Source organism: Centrocercus urophasianus, unplaced genomic scaffold, assembly GCF_019232065.1.
Source record: "Centrocercus urophasianus isolate 14NV4802_14NV808 unplaced genomic scaffold, USGS_Curo_1.0 seq_18, whole genome shotgun sequence".
NCBI lineage: Eukaryota > Metazoa > Chordata > Aves > Galliformes > Phasianidae > Centrocercus > Centrocercus urophasianus.
The window spans coordinates 14,723,805-14,747,265 of record NW_024884733.1 but is presented as its reverse complement, the minus strand read 5'-3'; the positions used below and the strand labels follow the sequence as shown (position 1 = coordinate 14,747,265).

The 23,461-nt window shown below is 37.6% G+C and overlaps 1 long non-coding RNA gene across 7 annotated transcripts in view; it reads right to left on the bottom strand.

The window, feature by feature from the left end:
- The window catches only part of LOC122161013, a 489,323-nt gene that overhangs the window by 419,472 nt on the left and 46,390 nt on the right, over positions 1–23,461 (bottom strand). The window lies entirely within an intron of this gene.

Below are 23,461 nucleotides of genomic sequence, written 5' to 3'. Positions count from 1 at the left end.
TAAGCTGTGATAACTGAACCACAACCCTCTTCTAAAAACTACTGCTTTGTGAGCAACTATTGTCCCTCTCATAAACCTTAACATCCACATTATCATACTTTACTTTGAAAGCTTCTTAGTAAGAACAGTTTGACAATCAGTCTCCATCTCTTACCAGAATCCTTGTACCATTCTGGATTGTCATTTAGAATACATGAATCATTATAAATTAAGGTAAAATTACAGTTTGTCTGAGAGCTACAGATTCAGAAAAAAAGCAATCTTAAAGGGTGTCCATCAAATAACAAAAACAACCACAACTTTGTTTTATTAGCAGCAAGGACGAGCAGGCTTGCAAAAGAAACAACCTGCAGACAATTAGCCTATCCTACCAACAGGAAGCATTCTCAGAGTACAGTTTGCAGAGTGCTCTAGAAGATGCACGGCCTTCCAGGACAGGGATAAAACAAGTATTTGCATACAAGCCTGTGATTACCCACAAAGCCTGCACAGGAAGTGATTTCATATCTAGAAATTGCACTATGATCATTATGCTTGAATACTGACTATACCAAGGCTGCATTTTAATTTTCTGGATGCCATCATTTACCACAGGCTTTCAAGGGACAGTCTACCACTGGAACGCAACAGAAAACATAACAAGATGGCAGAGCAGCAAGGTCTTAATCTACAGCAAATGAAAATCTGCTTAGAGATGGTAGCAAGAGACACAGAAACAAGAAAGAGAAAAAAAAAAAAAAAAGAAAAAAAAAAAAACACCTTACCTTTGGAAGGCCTGCAAGAAGCCTTCCTCTGTATCTTCCAGAGGAGATACCTTTACCTCCACTGCCAACCCTTAAATGAGGCCTGGGAAGGGCTGGATCCTGGCTCTACCCCTCTGGTCACTCAGGTATATCACATGCACCTGAGCTGCCCTGGGTTGGCTCTGCCTTCCCACCAGGTGCTCAATCACTGTTTCAAGCCATGACAGCATTTCCACTACAACCACCATTCATTGAACCATGAACCAATCATTCAAACTGTTCAATTCTTGCTATACAACAGGATAGATGGGATGTTAATTATGAAATTATTTATTTTAAAATCCCTGAAATAAATCTGCTATCTTTAAATTAGAGAATGCTGTTTAAATGAAAAACAGAGATGTTTTTCTTTTCACAGAATTCCCATTGAAATTGCTTCACAAATTCTCAGCAATCAAACGTGAAATGTAAGAGAAAAGCAACATAATTTGCTGTGGGAGTAAAGTTTAGCAAAATCAGTCAATAAGAAAATAGGAGTTCATGGGCACCAAGGGTCCTTTATAATTATTATTTTTAATTAAAGTACTTCAGATACACATTAGTTCTCTTTGCCCACTACTTTTATTGTCTGACTTGCCTTGAAATGGGAACTATGACCACTTTGAAAAAGGCTTTAAGACTCTTGTTTCACAACAGATCCTCTGCCAAAATGCATTTTAGTAACTTATCACACTTAAACTCCTCCATGACTCACCATAGATATCTTCTGTCTTTTAAGGCAACAGAAAACTAGAAGTTTCTCTACATCTCCATTAATAAAAGCACAAAAATCTCATCAAAGGCTTTCTGAGATCCAAAGATCTTGTCACGTGTTCAATCTTAAACTTGAGAAGCATTTTCGGAAGTGATCTAATTTAAAATCAGTCTTAATTGAATCTTAAGTGAAGAAAAAAATCTTTTCATTGTGCTTCCCAACTACACAGCACATTAAAAAATATTAGAGATAAGCAAAAATCAGGTAAAATGAAGTACAAACTTCTTTAATGAGATCAAATAAAAATTTATGGATTTAGTAATAGTTTTGATCATTTTATAGGAGTATTTTATACCTTCTTACTCTTCCTGGTCTGGTGAAAAAATTCTAAACACAAGAGTTGTGTTTTCACAAGCCTACTGGTGTGCCTGAGCTTTCCAAGTTCATTTACAATTTCAGGAAGTCACTGAAACTGAGAGAAATATCTATCTAATTTGATGCTTGTTAAGCTATGATCTAAAAGCTTTCTGAGAAAGTGACATACAAGTTTTATGACCTCACTGGTCCCTGGGAAGACTGGCTTGAAAGTTACATTGCCTACTTAATTTCTTTTTTTCAACAGTGAAGTAGTGCTTTACAGACAAGCAGATAGCTTGGAAACAGCAGAAGTGATCCTAGACCATCGCTTACAACTGATCTTTAACTTCCCTGGAAAATACAGAACAAACAATTGGGTTCAATCAGACAAAATCTCTCAGAAACATTTCTACCGAGAGAAGTAAAAACACATAGTAATGTCATGAGAAGGAAAAGAATTACTCTGTATTAAAGATTTCACCAGGAAAAGTTATTAATTCAGCTACCACTGAATCAAAACAAGCAGAAAATATTACAAAATTACTCATTTTTCCTCTCAAATCAAACACAGAAGCTTATTCTCAGCTGTGCTGCCAAAGACTTTAATATATTCTCTAAAACTTTAATTCTCTTCTTGGAATTCTTTAGTATATACAGAGACATTTAAACAATTGTTAAGATACCACCGACTGAAAAACCAGCTTCACAGTGATTTGGGAAAGTTACAGGAGACACGAAGTCAAAACCTTTGTCTGAGTGAAGTGGAACCTCCTGAAAGCATGCTTTGACAACAAAAAAAAGGAGAAAAGTTCCATCCACTGTCCTTCACCATCTCTTCTCCTTAAACAGGACAATGATTTTTTAAAACCATGGGGAAAAAAAACTGCACTAAAAAAGGCCTGACACTAAAATATTTTCAGTTACATTTTCAGGAGTTTAGAGGTGAGTTTCCATTCCTCATGTGCTTAACTGTAAAGAGCAATAATAAAATGTGAGGAGAATTCGGGTGGTTGATTCTGTTCCCATAATCTCCAATGACTCCAATGTAGACAGTATCAGGCCCCTCGTGTGCATATTAAATAAAGCAGACACTTCCATTCTGAATATTGTGAGTACATGCTTTTGAGGCACAAAGGAGATAAGATGATCTGATAAAAGTGACAGATGAAAGCATATTACAATCTATACTATCTACATTCTATGACATAAAACACTATACTGTGTGTATGTATTACCATCAGTTGCAGTGAAAGTTGACCTGGTTTCTAGGGGATAGCTTGCTTTTTGTTTTTAAGTATGATGCTGTAGCGATTTTTGATGGCATACATTTGTACAGAATTTCTCATGCCACCGAAGATTAGATATGCCTGCAAAATACAATATAAATACAGCACCAGAATTTTATTTTATCCCTTGGCTACTATCTATAAAGTAAATACTTCAATATGGTTTTCTATGTTAAGTATGAATCACTAAGACTTCTCAGAATTTGCTTAAAAGAGAAATTATTATTACTGTCATTGCTACTGCTTTTTAATTGCATGTTCTCTTTCGTCTGCCTGGGGAGGTTCTTGTACAGAATTACTCCACAACATATTTAAAAAGCAATGATATTTTGAGTTATAATTTTCCAGCTTCGGAAATGAATTCTTACAGTACCAGGATGCAAAGCAGTAAAAAATTTACCAAAAGAAACAAAACTTTTACAGGAAGTCTGTGCCCTCCCTTCCAGTAAGTTACAAGAGAGCAGGAAACAACAGATGGGTGGGTTCTGCACACCAAGCAGGCCCTCACGGAGAAGAGACTTAGGCTGCTCTTGTACAGTTTGCTCCCTAGGCAACAGTGGGGATAGTGCTAGCACAGGCAGGTGACATGGCTTTCAAGGTGCAGAACGCTCTACTGAATCACAGTGCAATAAATTGGGAACTGTATTAAAGTACTAGTAAGAGACTTTGGTTGGGTACAAATATTGCTCCAAAAGGAATGCTTTCTATTTTGTTATGTTGGCCCATGACATCAGAGGTGAATGTTGGTGGAACGGCAGCAGAGGCTCATCCTTCCCACCAATATTCCATTACATTTTGTTGCTGTGTGAAAGATGGCAACAGAGAGGCAGTCTGACAGAACGGTGTCTGACATGGAAGGGCATATGAAGCAAAGGTGCATCACTGAGTTCCTCCACGTGGAGAAAATGGCACCTACAGACATGTATTGATGCTTGCTGAACATTTGTGGAGACCAAACAGTGGATGTGAGCACAGGGAGAGGGTGGGTGATGCATCTCACTTCAGCAGTGGTAACAGTGGGTCACTTCCACCGGTGCAGATTTTTATGAGTGCAGCATGCAGACTCTTGTTCATTGCTGGCAAAAACACATTGCTAATGGTGGTGACCATGCTGGAAAAAAAGTGTTGTATGGATGAGAATTTGCTCTCTCAACTAGTGCTATTATGCTCTTTGTATCTGTTGTAGTTTCCATGGAAATAAATAGGAAGCCTTTCTTTTGGAGCGTCCAACATAGTTTTGATATGCTCTGGAGAGTTTAAACTTCATAGGAAAGGAGCTTACAGGTGGTAAGGAAAAAAAGGGATGTTATTGGCTCTACAAACAAGGAATCAAGTAGAAAGAAATTTTGGCAGAAATACGCAGAAAGCTACTGGATGGTTACCCTGTGTGAGGGATCCCCAGGCCAGCTGGATCCCAAAATGACATTTCTTCTTGCCAAACATCTCCTAGTCTCCAGCCTGCATCAATTACTGGAACACACACCATAAAACCCAACACTGTTGATGTTAGGAAAGCTATTTTTCCTGCAACTGAGACTAGCATGAATTAACTTAAGGGAACATGGTAGAGAAGGGAAAAAATGCAAAAATGCCTTTGATTCATCCTCTCTGCATAATGAGCCAGATTTCAGCTAATGCATAGCTTCATTTTTCCACTCATACCTATTTGAACTCTAATACTCTGTAGAACTGATGTGCTTAACAGCAGGACTCAGAATAAACATACAGACTCAGCCTTAGTACTTCCCTGACCCATACAAGCGCATAATCTGACCACAGGTCACAGAATTGTCCACATTTTGCATACACTTTGCACAACTATATCACTATTTCATCTCTGCAAGATTTGCTCTAGTCATCAAGGTACTTATTAGACTTTATGACTGAGGCTTTGTGCAACAGCTCAGTTAAATCTAGAAGCACATACACAAATTCTGACCTCCAGTGAGAAAAAGAACGAATATTTGTGCTCCTTTTAGCTTTTATTGGTTTCTCACCAAATCTGCTAATTTCACTATACTTTTTCTGACTTACTGCAAAATTCCCCACTTTTAAATAACTGCATTTGCAGCTCCGTTAATTTCGCTGTTTTGGGAACACAGCAAAATCTGGCTACCACAACTGTGGTTCTTTTGTGTTCAAAACTGTATTGCTCATGTATTTAAAAATACATATGATATTTATAAAGTCTACTCAAAACATTACCAAATTGTCCCATTTACATGTTTTCATGACAATTTATATGTTTTCCATATGGGCAAGTGCTGACAATATGATACAAGCTTAATGGAACAAATTGTGGTTTCTCTTTATTGTTTTGGCATCAAAAATCTACACTTGCATAAAAATAACTCTCTCCACTATTTTCCAGGATTATTTTTCATTAATGCAATATTAACTGCTGCTTTCTCATTTTACTTAAAGATGCGCCAGAAATTTTCACTGCTCACTTCACCACTGCATCTGAGAGCATTACCAATCTATTGGGGGAATTAAAAAAAAAAAAAAAATAGCAGCTGATATCCAGAGATCGCAGAATTATTCATATGAGTTTTCTGTGAAGTATCATGAGCTCCACTAAAATGTTTCAGAGTGGGGCCTAGCTCTTTCTGTCCACAGGCAGATAGAATTCATCCCTTCTATATTTCCTTCTATTTATGTTTTCTAGTTTTCCACAAACAGCAAGAGTTAATGCCTACAAGCAATAGAAGCACTAAAAGACTAAGGTTGAAAAAGTGACAGTAAATGATTTCCTTAAAAGTTCCCAAAGACTCCAATGCAGCACTGAAAAGAGTAATTGTTCCTATATGCCAGCAGCATATGTACTTCAGCCATCCCCACCCAGCCACTGCCTCCCTCTCCGCACCTTACTGCAGATCTGTCCTTGTCTTCTACTTTTCTCCTCCTCCAATTACTGCAGTCCTAATGTGGAGAAAGCTTTCTGTGACCTGAAGCTCTTCAGTAGGCAGTCAGATGAGCTAGCTTTCTCTTCATTTAATCTAGCTCCTACACACACCTCACAACATGACAGACATGTCAAATGAGCCATCTGCCAGGCCACTGACAGCAGTTTCTGGGGCATTAGAGAGGCAGCTGATGGAGAAGAGATTGTTGGAAGGAGTTAGGAAGACAGAAAGCCATAGGTAATATCACAAATGCCCTGCTGAAAACTGACAGCTTAATGATACTGACGGTTATTTTACGTATCTCAAGTCTCGGTCTTGAATAATACACTTACTACTGAGAAGTTAAAGTGGAAAATAGATTTTACCAGAGTTAATAACAAAGGTTAATGTGCAAAAGGTGCGGTTAATAGGCACCACCTCAGTCACGGTCCAGAATCTGTTTTACTTCCCAAGAGCAGTGTTGATGAAAGCAGCAGTACTGATGGAACAAAAACAAGTTAATTCCTCCACAGAAGCAGCAGCCTGTACCACACAAAAACCTCTTGGAAGCCTGTCTCTAGGATAGGCGCTGGGCAATCTGTTTAAGAAGCAGGCTTAAAAAGCCCTGACTCAGACATCTCAGAACAAGCTTTCTATTAACTAGCTGGAAATATGCAGCCACCAGCTGGATCTTCCTCCTACAAGGAGAAGCAAGCAGTACTTCCACCAACTGTTCCCTCTGGAGGTGACTCACCTCAGTGACACTACTGTCCCTAGACATGCATACAGTTCCACTTGTAACGCCCACATCTGACAGGAAAAATCTTCAGTGAACACTAGAAAAGGGCAGGGATTGTCACTTCCTTTTTTTAGCAAGACATTTTATTACTTATTATACAATCATAGAATGGCTTAAGTTTGAGGAGACCTCAAAGACTACCTACTTCCAGCCCATCTGCCATGGGTAGGGTTGCTCCCCATGGGTGCTCAGGGCTGCCTAGGGCCCCATCCAGCCTGCCCTTAAGCACCTTCAGGGATGTGGCACCTACAGCTTGTCTGGGTAGCAGTGCCAGTACTGCACCACTCTGAGTAAAAAATTTCCCTCCAACATCCAACATGTATCTCCCATTTTTTAGCTTAAAGCCAATCCCCTTTGTCCTATCAAGATTCCATTTCCTTCAAACAAATTTGTGACTGAAATCTAAGACTGTTCAAGTAAGAATTGCTTTCATCTTTTCTTTCAGCAAGTTTTTAAGGATAGATCTCTTGAAGGTCTTTGTAAGATGACCATTATCAACAGTGAAAATGAATTTCAGAGAAATAGAATCTAATAATGATGTTTCTTGTTTTACTTAGGTGTTGTTTTAATATTAGATGCAGTATATGTATATTGTTTAATTAGGACAAATTATCTGCTTGCTTATAATCTCATCCCTAGCAAAACTATCACGCTAGTAATGTTAAATAGGGTATAAATCAATCTGATGTTCACACTTAGTGTAGAATCTCTCTCACCAATTAAGTGTATTTTCAGAAAAGCTTTAGGTCCAAAAGTTTACATGATGAAACTTTTGGCACAGAGCTGAATATTAAGAAGCATTACATGGAGTAGTAAGCTATATTCTGCAGTGGTTCATTTATCATCTAAGCAGAGTCTTGATTAAACACCTGTCTGTTCCTCTTACTTGCCAATAGTTTGTATTTCAAACAACTGATTTCTCAGTAACAGGGAGGAACCTTGCAGACAGAAAACTGCTGAGTCTAGTCTATAAAATATAATAGAATTACTGAAATTAGGTAAACTTCCTGTAAGCTCTGCAATGCAATCTATTGCAGTGACCACCCAAAGCCTTATGTCTTAACAAAATGATTCATTTATTCAAATAGCTAGTTGTCATCGGGCTTTTTCACAGAATCACAGATCACAGAATCACAGAATCACCCGGGTTGGAAGGGACCTCAAGGATCATGTAGTTCCAACCCCCCTGCCTAGCAGGGCCACCAAACATACACATTCAGATCAGGTTGCCCAGGACCCTGTCACATTGCAATGAAATCACATTAGCTGAATTTTAAGTTTTCACTTTAGTTCTTCACAATCAAAGTATTTAATAGTCACCAAACTCATTAATCATAATTCTTAAATGATGTAGGAATAAGAAAAAAAAAAATACAGAATATTGACCATCGTACTGACATTTTCCTTTAGAATTTGGTGCCTGCGTGGGCAAACTGAACATTTAAGGAAATTAACAAGCTGGAGAAATCCGTTAACATGGAAAATGAAAAGAGGTTTTTTGCCATTTTTCCAGGCTGAATTAACAGGGCAAATACTCCTGGGATAACTCGACCTATGAATCACAGTGAATGGAATTTGTCACTTTTCACAAACCGTTTGCAAATGAATTTTTCCAACTTATTAATCATACCATTTAATCAATTTCAGTTGCATCACAAGCTTCAGTTTTATTTTTTCCTTTGGCACTTATCTGCATTTCATTCTCAAAATTTGCTTTGCAGTTAAAGTGTTCGCATCAAAAAGTATGGATGCATATGGTCAGTAATTTTGTGTACCACTAACTAAACTTCTCATAAAATTTAATCACAGCACATGTATTAACTAAATCAGACAATATACATAGTTTCATGAATATTAATAGATCACTTTTACCTTTCAACAATAATGCAAGTTTTCTCTACGAGGTAGAAAGGCTTGCCCAGACCTAGTAATAAAAGCGAGCCAGAAAAGAATGGCAGGTTTTAAAAATTTCCCTACAGAAATACTCAAAGTCAAAGAGCAAGTCACATATATTGCATTATTTGGAATTTAAACCATCCCCTTCTGATACTATTTTCTTTCAAAACGTGTATTTGAGATGTACAAGCAGAGAAAGCCTAGACTCTTTTTTTACATAAATTTGATTTTTCTGCCTTAATTATTGTTTATATTGTACATCATTTAGGTGTGATTATGTTATATTTAAGTATTTCTAAATTAATTCAAATTAATCTAGTTACCTAAATTACATTTGAAAAATTATTTTAATATGACATCCTGTTAATTTGTTGCTTTTGTACTTCAGCTCTGCCTCCCTGGGGCAATGCAACTGTATCCCATCTCTAATGCAAGAGTTTCAAAGCTCCAATATAATATACTAACAGGATGGTAGAAATTGCCATACACGATCAGAATTGCAGGCCAGTTAGTTTAAAATGTTGTCTCCTGCATGGAAGATGCTCCAGGGGAGATGGAAAAAATCTAGCAGTAGGCAATAATATATATAGTTTTCAATGCAATAATTTGGCACAGCCACAGAAAACATCATATTATGATCTGATGAACAACTACTGTAAGAGCAGAGACAAAAAAATAAACAAACAAAGAAAAACAGTAGTAAGTAACCATTAAAAGCACCAGAGTGCTTCTTCTATGTAAGTTCTCATTCTAGTGACTTTCAATAAATCTGATATATAGGCTGATACGGGTTACAATTAAAATAATTTTTAGGACTCAGCTATAGGAAAGAAAGAAAGAAAAATGTACTCATTCTATATAGTATTCTCCAAGTGGCCTACAAATTTAGAAAAAATATCTACTTTTGTTTATGCCATATTAAATCAGCAATTAGTCTGATTGTACTGTCTTTGGTTTAAAATAACAAAACGGAAAGAAGAATTCATCATTTGTGTAATTTAGGGCATACCCAAGCAGTCTGTGTCACCCATTTAGGAGTCAACAGCTGAAACATAGCTACCCCAAAGGCCTATTTACAGAGAAAGCCTGGTTAAAGTCACAGCTGCAAATGCTCCACCTCACTCACCCTATCTTAAGTAGATCATCCCACTAGCGGTGAACGTCCTGATTTTTTTCACCTTTCAAGACTCCAGCCCCAACAAAAACAGAGAAAAAAGTCCTTGTTTCCACTTCACAGAAAACTTTCATACTAGCCCTCTTGCACATCTTCCATTAGATGGCACTAACCAAAGGAAGTTAATTTCTGAAAGAAGGTTTGAAACAAGCTTGAAAAAATAAAAACATAATTAAAAAAAAAAAAAAAGCTTTTACAGTAAAACTTGCCTCAGATTTTTGAGAAGGGAGGAAAAAGCACATGAAACCAAGCCTTCTAGTAGTGATAATTCAGGAACTCCATATAAAGGAAGTTTAAAGTTTTTCGCTTACTTAGTGAAGCAAATTTACTGCTGTTGCTGTATCGATGAAGGCAAATCAATTCTGAGCTACATCCACCAGGGCATTGCTAGCAAAGATAGAGATGAGATCATCCTAGGTGCTTAGCACTTGTCAGACTGTGCCTGGAGTGTTGCACCCAGTTCTGGTGGCCACAATACAGAAGACAGAGTGAAGACAGTCCAAAGGAAAGCTAGGAAGATGATCTAAGGGCTGGAGAGCCTTCCCTGTGAGGAAAGATTGAAGCAGTTTGGTCCTTTCACCCTGGAGAAGGCTCAGAGGAGACCTCAACATAGGTTTCCACTACTTGAAGAGAGACTACAAGGAGAATGGAGTCTCTGTCTTCATAAGCAGCCACACTGAGAACACAAGGGGCAATGCGTACAAGTTTCACTGCGAGAGTTTTTATCCTGATACAAGAAAAAAGTCTCTGACAGTGAGAACAATCACTGAGACAACCTCCCCAAGGATCTGGTGGCAGCTCCATCACTGCAGGTTTTCAAAACGCAACTGGACAGGGTGCCATATAATTTCATCAGAGCTCTCTTTTCCAGGAAAGGTTGGACAAGGTGACCTTTCAAGATTCTTTCCAATCCGGGCTGATCTATGATTCTATAAATCCAACTTCCCGATTTTTCAGAAAACTACATTATAAAAGTCACATGACTGAGCTCAGAAATTCAAAATCCTTTTAACACTACACCTTTTGTGTGTACGCTACAGTACAGTCCAATTACATAATCACTTATTTGTCAATATCATATTTTTTCTCCCACAAACTCAGAGACAGACGTAATACCTTTTTGGGTATTTCATTACCATAACAGCCCACTGTGTCTTTACCGACAGATTTTATGTGATTAAATTCTTATCTCTCTGCAGTAAATATTTTATTGTTTTGGTCAGCAGTCATATACTATAGGCTTTTCTTCAACCAGCAGCATTGCTGCCTTAAGTTCAATTTTGAGATGAGATTTTACTATTACCTGTGCACACAGATAAGATAAATGCATGCACAGGTATCCTACAAGTGCAACTCATATTTCACAATGTTCTTAAGCTTGGCTGCTTGTCAGATATACTGACAAAACAGCAGTGGCTAACCCGTGATCAACAAATAACAGTGGGCAGTAGATGAAAAAAACATTTCTGAAACATTTTGTCAATTCTTGGGAAACAAAAATACTCAAGTATAGAATTTCATTCTGCTCTTGAAAATGAATTAAAAATAACCACCTAGATCATCAGCCAGGCATTAAATATGAATGATCTTACATGCAATGTAGAATAAATCTGTGAAGCAAACCAGCTGTGCTACAGACTTACAGAACTATTCACTAGACAGTACTAAGATGTTGGTGAATCAATGATTCCATGTTTTCCTTCTGGCCACAGGAATACAAGACAGACCAGTAGTTAGAGACTGCAATAGTCAAGAATGCAGATTTGGCTCATGCGCTTTGAAAGGCTGAGACAGATAATTGATTTGCCAGACTTTCTGGCATAAACGGAGTTTTTAACAGCACAAAATGCAACATTATCTGAAGTGATATGATAATTGTACTTCAGAAATAGCTGACAACGTAGTCAAGAGTTGCCTCTTAAAGGGATTTTATAAGTGTGACATTTCTTACCTTTTGAATACTTAACCTTACTCCTGCACCATTACCATCAGGACTGCTGAAGGAGCATGCAGAGAAAAAAAGAGTAGAAAAGAGCAGCACTGGAAACTCTACTATCTAGTAAGAAATTAATTACAGAAAGCGGTACCAAAAAAAGAAAAAAGCTTACAAGAAATGTATTCTTTTGCAATCTCCAGAAAATAAATTCAGAATACACAAGAATAAAAATATCTTTTCGTAATAAATTAAGTATTACTTATAGTATAGTATAGTATAGTATTTATAGTATATATATATATATATATATATATAGTATAGTATATATAAAGAATTGATGTTGGAAAAAAAATAATTTAAGCAAGGTGTTCTTTTCCTCCCCCTGAGATATTCCTTGTAGGAACACATAACTAATCTTCCTCTTCAGTATCTCCAGTATTTCTTTGAGACGTAGGGAATTTGAGCTTCAAACCAGGACAAATAATGTACTAGTTACTAACGGTTGTTAGTAAGCTAACATTTACGTAGCTAAAATGTTAGTAAGCTAACAGTTACGTAGCTAAAATTTACTCAAATTTCTGTTGTAAAAACACTCAATTTTCTGTTTAAAATACATATTAATATAGACACAGTAATTCTGTGGTTCAGAGTGAACATAATTGCTAACTGAAGTTGTTCTTATGGCTTCTTTCATTTCTAGGAAACTTACAGATTTGGCTGTATTTTGGTTATAGAGTCATCCCATTTCTGCTTGACAAAGATTCAAAAAAAGCCAAACCTTCCGTGATAAAAGACTTCTAAATTAGAGGCAAAAGGACATGTTCAGTGAGACCAGATTCTGTTCGGGAATGAGGAAAGTCAGTTAAAGACAGAAAAAAAGAAATGCTGCATTTGACATGTGGTCTTCCTTTGTACATAAGACAAGTAACTTCGAGAAACTGCTTCACTATACCACATATAGGACCCTGTAGGGTTTTTTCAGATGAAAAGAAAAGCTCGTAGATTCAACTGCACAGGTGTCAACAAGAGCCTAATCAGACAACACTGGGCTTGCAGAAGGCAGGCAGGCACCTAACTGCAGAACCATTATTACAAATGATGACAAATAGATGGAAAGGGTTCAGTTTAATGGTCAGAGCTTAAAGTGAGCCTGTAAGATCTATATGTAATAAAAAGCTTCTAATGGTTGTGCGCTGAAGAAGTTGATAAAAGAATCCGTGATATACAATGGAATATGGAATATCATAGTGCTATTATAGTATAGGTATTTCTAACAGAAATACAATCCTAATGACTTTTTCCTAGATGTTTTATAACATAATCAGTCTTTGGAACACGTGTGCATGGGTGCACGCACAGGTTTAATCAGACACATAGGCTGTAAAGTCTGATAGATGTTGGACATCTCTCACTTTGAACACCTCAGTACTTTTATAAATCCAGTCTATGTTTATCTGATCCCACCAACATGATTCCTACATGAAAGAGCACAGCTCTGTATGAACTGCAAGTGCAGTTTCTTGTAAAAAATGCTTATTCCATCTCTTTCTAAGTAACTGCATTTCTGGAACAAACAATGCATAAAAACCTTAGATTAACAGGCATTGCTTTATCGCTTCTAGAAAAGCTCTGATCTCATTTCCAAAAGGGAGGATATTAGCAGAAAAATTCATTCAGAAAGTGGAAATCAAATCTTAAGTGCCCCGTGCACTTCAGAACACTGGTATCCTTAAAGCAATACCATTTAGCCTCCCAAATCTGTAAAAAAAAACTTCTGCCCTTAATAAATATTTTCATTTGTGTGCCATGCATTCAGTCTCTTGGCACTTCTTGGTCCTTTACACTAAGAAAGCATAACAGGAAACTCAAGGGAGACAGAACCATACCAATGTTGGACACAGAGTGGGAGCTGCTCACAAGTCCAGTACAGATTGTAAAAGGTGTCTGAAGGAAATTGTCCAATTTATCACTTCTTATTCAAAAAGCAGTATATACTTTTCCTCAGTGCCAGGGAAACAAAGAACACGTGCAAGCAAGGCAGAAGCCTGTTCCTCAGCTGGCAGAACCCTTCTCTTCACTGAAACTCAAAAGCACAGAACACAACATCCCCTCAATTTGTAACCAATTTTACAATAAATTCTTTCAGTACCTGAGGCGTCACTGTCTTGGTCATCTAACACAATTCTTGCAGGTTCAGCCATGAACAGTAACATAGATTATTCTTTTTTTTTTCAGTTCATTATTGCCCCGTTGAATGGGGGGCTCTTGAATAAAACACTTCTCTGAAAAATGACAAAATAAAAGAGCTTGATTCTGGTGGCCATATCACAAGGATAATAGTGAGGCTAAGTGAGGCAGAAAATAGTGAGGCTGTGAAGGCAACTAAGGCCAGTAAGACTGGAACACGGAGTGAAAAGGGCACAATCCCATCACTACTGATAAGCGCTGTCTCATTCTGCCTTGTGTTTTAATGGACACAGACACGAGGTATTTTGAGTTGTTTTAGTGAAAGAAGGTTGACAGTCAGAATACAAGGAGGGCTGTTTCTGGGCATCTGAAAGAGCACAGAAACACTTTGCAACTGCTCTTCTATACATACGTAGCTTCTCACAATGAAGTTAAAACATGCCTTTTCATACAAGCTGTGTTACAAGATAATTTCTTCTAAAGAATAAACTCATAACAATGCTCTTAAAAAAATTTCCTGATCCATGTTTTCAGCCCACATAGATATTAAACCTAGTTTCCTAGACCCTGAAAAGCTAATTATGCATTCAATTAGAGTTTCTTAATAAAGATTAAAACTCTGAAGTCTATTACAAGCCCATATTTAATTCAACTGCCATTTTATCCATGCCATGAAAGTGCGAGTGGTAACAATGAATATAAATTATAATACATGCCATAGAGTGAATGCTATTTGTCCAAGTACGTTACTATAAAGAATTAAATTTTGCTATCGGTTCCATAATCTAGTTAAAATTGGTATTCTTTATTTGGTCTTTCAATGTAGTCCAATTTCCTACTTTGAAAAACAAATTCTAGGGAATAAAGAAAAGAGATTAATTTATCATTAAGACTCTGCTTAATTGAAGTCAATTCCGAACAAACTTGAATTCAATTTCTGCTCATTAAATTGAATGTGCTCTGCGTTTCTCTCTGCATTGCTTTGAGCAAGCAGCTGAGAACAAGGGACTAACATCAAAATTATTAAATTGAGGAGATTTTATTTGGTCTTCACATGCCAGAGCCGCTTTGATGAGGAGCTGTTTTGGCACTGAAAGGAAACGAGAGCAGCTGGAGGGAAAATCAAATGAAACTAAGCCTCGGAAAATTGAAGAAAACGCAAGCTTAATAATATTTAATAATTAAATTTCCACAAACAATAGCGGCAAATGAAGTAATCTGCAAAGTCTGTGAACTCATTTGCATAATTGATGCCGGTCCCCTGTAAATGAATAATGAAGATAATAAAAGATGTTGCTAAAAATGGGCACAATAACAGCAAATTTCATCAAGCCGTGTGCTCTGATTAATCTGCTCTTGCAAATCAGCAGTGAGCGGGGGATGCGTGATTACCCACACCGCGGCCGGCTGCAGGCTCTGGGCTGGCTCTGGCCACACTCGCCCCAGGCCCAGCGGTAAGGCTGAAGGCTCCTGAGCCAAGGTACCCATCCAGGCCTGAGTGGCACCGCAGAGAAAGTGTGAGGGCCCCCAGCCAAGCGGGCTGGCCATGGGGTTGAGCGTGCACCACAAGGAACACATGCGCTTCTTCTCCTGGGGGTCAGTACTAAGCTCAGCTGTTCCTGAAGCCAATCACAGAGTCCTGTTCAGCAGCCTTCAGTGACCCGAGCCTTTCCTTAGAAAATCCTTTTCCCAGCCACAGAAACAACTCGCTGCAGCCTGCTAGGGGCTTTAAAGATACAGAAGGTCCAGCTTGGTCCGCCCGGCATCTGTGCCATTACCCAATTTTTTCCTAAGAATAAAGCCAGCCATGTATGTAACCACTGAAATTTTAGAGTCACACAGCCCCTCATAGCTCTGCCTGAACTTGGACCACACTGGGCCAACGCATCACAAGACAGCCTGCAAGCATAAATCACTGGCCAGGCTGTAATCCGGCTCAAATGTGGGGTAGCCATGAAATAATGCTCTTAAGCTGAAAACTAATTCTCATTTTACTCTAATTTATCTACTCCCACCAGGGTCCAACTCTGCAGATTTCACCAATATTAATTAGTGCTTCTCACGGGACTGTGATTTTTTCACAGATTGCAAAAAAGAGGAGGAACCAATTACACTGTTTCCTGAAGCTGCTGTGTAGGCTGGTGGTGGATGCTACACATTGCAAATGGGAAAGTATTCTGAAAAGTAATATACTTTTATCATACAGCCACTACATCTTTAAAGCATTTATAAATAAACATTTAGGAAGACATGACTTCATTGGGATTACTCATAGAAGTATTTATAGGATCAGGCCCCAAACATTCTGCAAATACAACTTAGTATTTACTGTGTTGCCTTGAACAAGTGATCTCTCAACCCATTTAACTACTGCAATGAATACGAACCATTCATTGTATCTAATATTTACATTGCATGGCTGAAGCACAAGATACCCTCTATTTTAATTGTGCTATTTTCCTCAAACACTGAGTCCACTCTAACTCTAGTATTTGTTTGAAGTAAAGGGAGTATTTTATTACAAAATGGAAACTTTGATATTAGACATCCAAAAGAGGAGCCATTTACATCCACCCAGTGTAAACCAAAACAGAACAATATTCTCCAGGTAATGCATATTTGCAAGCTGCAATTCTATCAACTTTTTCTTCCTTTACCAGATCTCACAAACCACAGTTTTAGTTCTTTAAACTGGAAAATAAATCTGCCCTTTGTGGCAAATACAACCCCTTCATCTTTCCTTTTGCACTAATATTAAGCAAATGCTTGCATCTAGTTATTAAATCCATGTACAGCAGTTAATAGAGATGCAAAAGTCTGTTAGGTAGGCCTCAGCTAATTGGCCAATTGCATTCAGTACATAAAAAAGCAGCTAAGCCATTCAACCTAGTATAAGTTGTTTTTCTCAGGAGCTTGACAAGGAGGGAAATAACCAGACTTAAGATACCAGCAGAGCCTGTATGGTATGAAGGAGTGGGACTTGATTGTTCTATTATGTATGTAGGGAATTGTTTTATTAGTGAAATAGGAACACTTTCCATGATATAGATTATAAATCCATGTTGTGCAGCTAGGTGAACAGCTTTTAATCATCTTTGTTTTTCTAATACTTGAGAAATAATTCATCATAAGCCAGTGCAGCCTTCGAACTGCTAGAAATTCAGCAACTTCATCACTGAAAGCAAGGGTCATCCAGCTGGCTGTGAATTGCTGAAGTACAACATCCAATGGTGGTAACCACAAAACAGTCATGAACCAAAGTGGAGTACTGAGGTAAGCCAGCTGTGTATCAAACAAGACTCTTCCTACTAAACAGTACAAACAACACAGAACAAGACTAAGGATCCTTATTCCAATAGATTTGCAAAGTGGGGAGTCAGTGATGCCACTCATAAGGGAGAACTGAATGAATAAAAAAATAAAAGCATGCATGTGAGCTGGGATTTGATTTCTGATGGAATTGATATATTTGCTGTGAAAGCTAGCTAATGTATCGAGTTCTGTAACAAGTAAATTTAAAGGAGACCTTGTGGTCACTTGAAAGTATTATACTCAGACTTGAAACAAAGTAGCAGGTGGAAGAATTTTGGTTGGGGCTCATTCTACTCTCAACTCACCAAATCACAAACAAAATGCTGAGCCAACAAAAGGACCTGATGACTTCTGAGCAAGGTATGAAATAATGAAAGGGCCACAGCCATAGAAGGACAAAATGGATACTGTCATCACAGAATATACATTTTTAAATTCAAAGTGAAGGTCCAGGAAAGAAGAAGAGTTGCACTCTGAATGGTGCTACACTCGCAGTTTAGTAGCAGAATACATTCTGAGGAGATTGGCCCGAATGCCTGTCGTGAAAAGGGGGGAAAAGGCAACAAAGAAACAACATTCAACATTCAGGCCATTCTCAAAGGATATGGGAAAATGCCAAAGGAAGAACTTAAACTATGTTCCAGATGTCAGGCAAAAGTATAATTTCATCCCTGGTCTAACCTGGAGTAAGACCCATTTAATTACTGAGATTTCTTCTTTTAACACCAACAGTTGTTCTTATGCCAAAAGCATTTCACAAAGATCAGTGGTAATTCTGAAAGGAAAAATCTGTTGAGATTTTGTTGGATAAAGATTACAGCCAGGACTTGAACCTGCATTTCCCAGGACAGTTCCTTGTGGTGACAAGAAGTCTCCATCATTCCACCGCTGCCCAATCTAAAAGGTTTTTAAAAAATCCAGAAATGACATATTCAGTACTTTCTCATCAATGATCAACACCTTCCGATAAAACATACGATCAAATAATTCTACTGTACACTTGGCTTCACAAAGGTAGCAGTGTGTAATTAAATGGGAATTAATGGTAGTTTCACACCAAAATACATGGAGGAAAAATGGTAATTCTCCTGAACAAATCTAGAACAATTGTGCTTTGGGCAAAATCCAAGCTTCCAGGTACACAACCTGTTTATAAACAGAGAAAGATGTAAGAACCAAAATCAAAGGGAAACATTTTCTAAATGTTTCATAGTTTGATCCAGGATTCATAGGGAGGATTTACTGAAATTCTTCATTGCTAAATATTTACACTTTGATATCTGAATAAAACTTTGAAATAATATTCAGTATAGCAGTATAGCATAAAAATCCAATACATTCAAATCATCTAAGTTGGTATGATGTTTTTTTTCCAAACAGAAATGCGAAAGTTTAATCAAGTAGTTTTTAAGTAGTTTTCCCTGTGAAGAAGGACCTGGGGGGTCCTGATAGATGAAAAACTTAATATGAGCCAGCAGTGTGCTCTTGAGGCTCAGAGGACAAATGGTATCCTGGGGTCCATCAAAAGAGGGGTGGCCAGCAGGGACAGGGAGGTGATTGTCCCCCTCTACTCTGCTCTTGTGACGCCCCATCTGGAGTACTGTGTCCAATATGGAGCCCCCAGTACAAAAAAGACAGGGAGCTGTTGGAGAGGGTCTGGAGGAGGGCACTAGGATGATCAGGGGACTGGAGCACCTCCCCTATGAGGACAGGCTGAGGGAGCTGGGCTTGTTCAGCCTGGAGAAAAGAAGGCTGCAGGGTGACCTCATTACAGCCTTTCAATACCTAAAGGGAGCCTACGGAGGGGAGGGGAATCAACTCTTTGAAAGGTTTGATATGTGTAGGCCGAGGGGAAATGGTTTTAAGTTGATGGAGGGGAGATTTAGGTCGGACATCAGGGGGAAATTCTTCACTGAGAGAGTGGTGAGGTACTGGAACAGGCTGCCCAGAGAGGTTGTGGATGCCCCATCCCCGGAGGTGTTCAAGGCCAGGTTGGATGGGGCCCTGGGCAGCCTGGTTTAGCATTAAACGTGGAGGTTGGTGGCCCTGCATGTGGCAGGGGGGTTGGAGATTCATGATCCTTGAGGTCCCTTCCAACCCTGGCCCTTCTGTGATTCTGTGACTAAAATGTCATCCTCCATCCCTCCACATCTTTCTCTCATCACGATTAAAAAAAAAAAAAAAAAAAAAAAAAACAGGTCCAGACTATTTGGCCTATAAGTTGGCATATGAATACTCAATCAGAAATGAAGTTATTTTCAGACATTTTTAACTTAAACAACTGTAACAACAACAACAAAAAGTTTAATGGCTTACAGAGGTTTCTTATCTTTATATGGAAAAACAAACTTCGATATTAAAAAGCCATAGTTGCTAGTGATATTAGTACAACAGGTCGGTCATTTACACAAAACAATCCAGAATTTCTGCAGCATAGCGACAGTCAAAGAATATGGACGTACATCATCATCTTGACAGCACTCAGCGTAATTTATTTGGATGTTGGATTTATTTTTGTGTGGGATTTTTTGTTTGATTTGTTTTTTGACTAATGCGTTTCCCTATTTTTAAAAAGCTCTAAAACTTAGGTTTCCAGTGTATTTTTCAAAAACAGGTGACACCAGAGCTTGAAAAGTTGATTCCATATAAACCTTCATGCTTGAAGAGAACCAGTGTGAACTTCTGAAGGAAAGGTAGGTGGCTATGGTACTTTGTATGAAAAAAAAAAAGTAAATTAAGTGCAAGATTCTCTCCTTTCTTACTGCCAGACAGAACTCTATTCTAGCCAAGGCTCAAAGGTGCAGTGCAATGTGTGACAGTTTCAGTATTAGCTCTATAGCCTCAATATAATGATTCAGTATCTTCTGTATAAAATATGTTCAACAATAAAAATGAATAGGCGTCAATGTATGTGAAACAAGAGAATATCAGGGTCTAAATGCTCTGACATTCCTTGTAACACGGGAAGTCTGAAACTGCCAGTAGTCTTCAATAATGCCCTTTACAAGCAGAGAAGATGGAAATAATGGGATAGTCGCCACAGATCTGAACAAATGAAAATGCAGATGTTTGATTTAAGAAATAGGAGTTGCGGTTTTCAGATAGACTATGTTGATATAAAGCTCATTTTATTTGTTTTTCTTCGCTAGAAGTTATTATCAAGAAATCTTTGTCTGATAGTAGGTCTGGGAATAATTAGATTTAGTCCAGTCCAGCCCAATGATTCTGGTGTATTGACTCAAGACCTGACCTTTGTTGACTAATTAATTAAGAGGACCCTGTAACAGATGCAAAGTTGTAACTGTTTTTAATGCCCTACAGTAATCTTAAGTCAGAGAAAAAATATATTAATGTGTTATTCTCCACATGTAATTTATACACCTGCTATTAGTACAGCTAATTTTCATCTTTAAACATGGAGATGAAGAACTCTGTTTTTCATTTCTTCCTATTTAAAAGTTTTGTTTATAAATGAGGTAATCTCTTACCCACTAGCTGAAAGATGCTAAAACAGGTGCAGTATCTGAATAAACTTACGATGCAAAAATGGCAGGAAAAGCATTCATTGATATCTTTTTATAGTTTCTCTTCTTTCTTCCTCCCCTCTCCCTTCTGATTCTTAGCGTACCTAAGTACTCCTTGATCATCCAAAGCACTTTAGTATTTTGTCACACAGCTTCCATTCAGGACAGCATCCAGAAATACAGATCTGCAGTGCATTCCTGTTCTTCCCTCCAGTGTTCCAAACACAAACTGGCACAATTATTTCATTTTAAGTTTTACCTGAGCTGAAGGTTTTTAGGAAGAAGCAAGTTATGTTGCTCTCAACAATCAAGTTACATATTGCCCTCAATAAGCTAACAGAATGCACAAACTCTCGTTGCAATGGGGCATAAGTACCCATTTCCTAATCTTACTTCCCTGGTTTCTGCCATCCCTAACTGGAGCTCATGGATGGCTCAAAGGAGCCACTCAGTAAATCTGACCAATGTCTTTATAGAATAAATCAACTTAGGAAAATGTGTTAAACCTTTTTGTGCTCTCTTTATCATTCAGCTACCACATTTCCCTCTATAATCACAGCCAACCTGTGAATTTAATTGCTGGGAAACAGGCTGTCTTTGATCATTTCCATCTGTTTATTTTTACCATATCTTGAAACTCTCTATGACTATCTTCCATGTTAACTTGCCCCAGACAGCAAAACTCAGCCAGGAATTCTGCAGTATCTCAAAAACAGAACTTAAAAATTGATTGGCTGATGGAAATTCTTTCATGCTTTCAGTACAGATTTCTTTCTGGGAGGTTTATCTTCAAACCTTTTATCTTTACATTATCTACGTTAAGTTTTGTTGGAATGTCCATGTTTTAAATGCTCTCTTTTCATTTTTATTTGCTACTGTATAGCTTTTATTATGTTAGTAATGGGACAAGACAGGTAAAAAGGTGCAATATAAACTTATGATCATGGCTTAAAGATTGTTATTGAAGTATCATTAAAAATTTTATTTCTTCTATGAATTCTCGTAACTAGAGCTTTGGCTCATTCCATCACATATTTAGTCATAGCCAGTGAAATTTGGTTTTGCAATATACTCTCTTCCTCTTCTAGTAAAGAAGATTTATTGTCATGCTATGCCAACTTCCATACAACTGAAAGTAGGAATGGGCAATTAAATTAATTTTATTGGAAAGCAGTTGCTGAAGGAATGTTTTGCCAAGAAGTTCAACTTGCTAATTAATTGTACTAACAGTGCTATATAGAACAAAGAAAATACAGGAGAAAAAAATGGAACCGTCTTTACCTAAAAATACTCCTGCCACTACAAAACATTATATTCTGGAACTGTTTTCTCAACATTGTTCAGTTTAATCAAGTTATTAATTCCAGGTGGTACTTTCAATGACACTCCCTCAGAGGGAGGATATTAGGTATTCACTTGTATGATCTTCACCTTGTATGAAGAGAATGAATAAAAAATGAAGTTCTTCACACTGAACTATTTCAGACTAGTTATTTTCATTTATAAAAGCTGTTTATTTTATTGCGACAGCATGAAGGCTAAATTAACTCTTCAATTTTCTGTTCTTACACTGGTGAAACTAGTGGAAGGACTTAGAACATACTGCTGCCCCTTAAGATGGTAAGGAAAGGAAAACCACATGGTCCAAATGGTAATTTCCAGAAGCATTAAGTGTCTTCGTCACAGATTTGTCAAAAACTTTTTGACCTGGGATAAGGCTTGTGAAAAGTCTTTATTACTGATACAGAACTACTGAAAATAAAAATGACTTAAGATGCTCTTTTGAAATAGATACAAGTCTTCTATTGTGCAGTTTGAATCCCACACAATATTTCCTATGCATTTCTCAAAACATAGCTGTGTGTTCCCAGTAATTATACTGTTTCTGAACCAGAGACTGAAAGGTTTTAGGTTTCTGTACACATTTAAGGATTTGATTCCATTTGATTCCACTGGATTTTTGCTATTGCCTAAATAGAATCAAAAGTTTTGATCACCCTAACTATGAAAAATACAAAAACGTATTGATCATACATATTCCTTTGCTCTTAACAATAAATTGTAAGTAGAATCTGGGACATAGTCTGCATCAGTTTTTGTAATTGCCTCCTCCACATCATTAGTGAATCTTAATTGGATTCACTTGAGAGGACAGTTCTCTGAACAGTGAGGCTGTAAAAAATGAAGTTACAGAGCTTTCAGTTGAAGCTACCAAAACATAAGAGGGGAATCACAGGTCACTGCAACCATACTGTAAATGCATACACAGTGCATTGGGCTGCTAAGCTGAGAGCCACATGAAAATAAATCCGTAAAACAGACCAGTACTGGAAATATTTACTGTATTTATATATTTGCTTACAGCAGTGAGTCCAGAACATTTTAAATTACTGGTTCAGTATTCTAACTGATAAACCACAGCATCATAATTACAGTACCTGTCTCATTGTTCAAAATGTACTTGTTCATTACAAAAGCCTGCTATATTGTAACTAAATGTAAATCTTAAATACGCAGTCTTATCAACTATATGTAGAATATCTTTCAAAACTATATCTACAGCTAGAGACTGACTACTTGCCTTAATTTATGCAAATATAGCCTATAG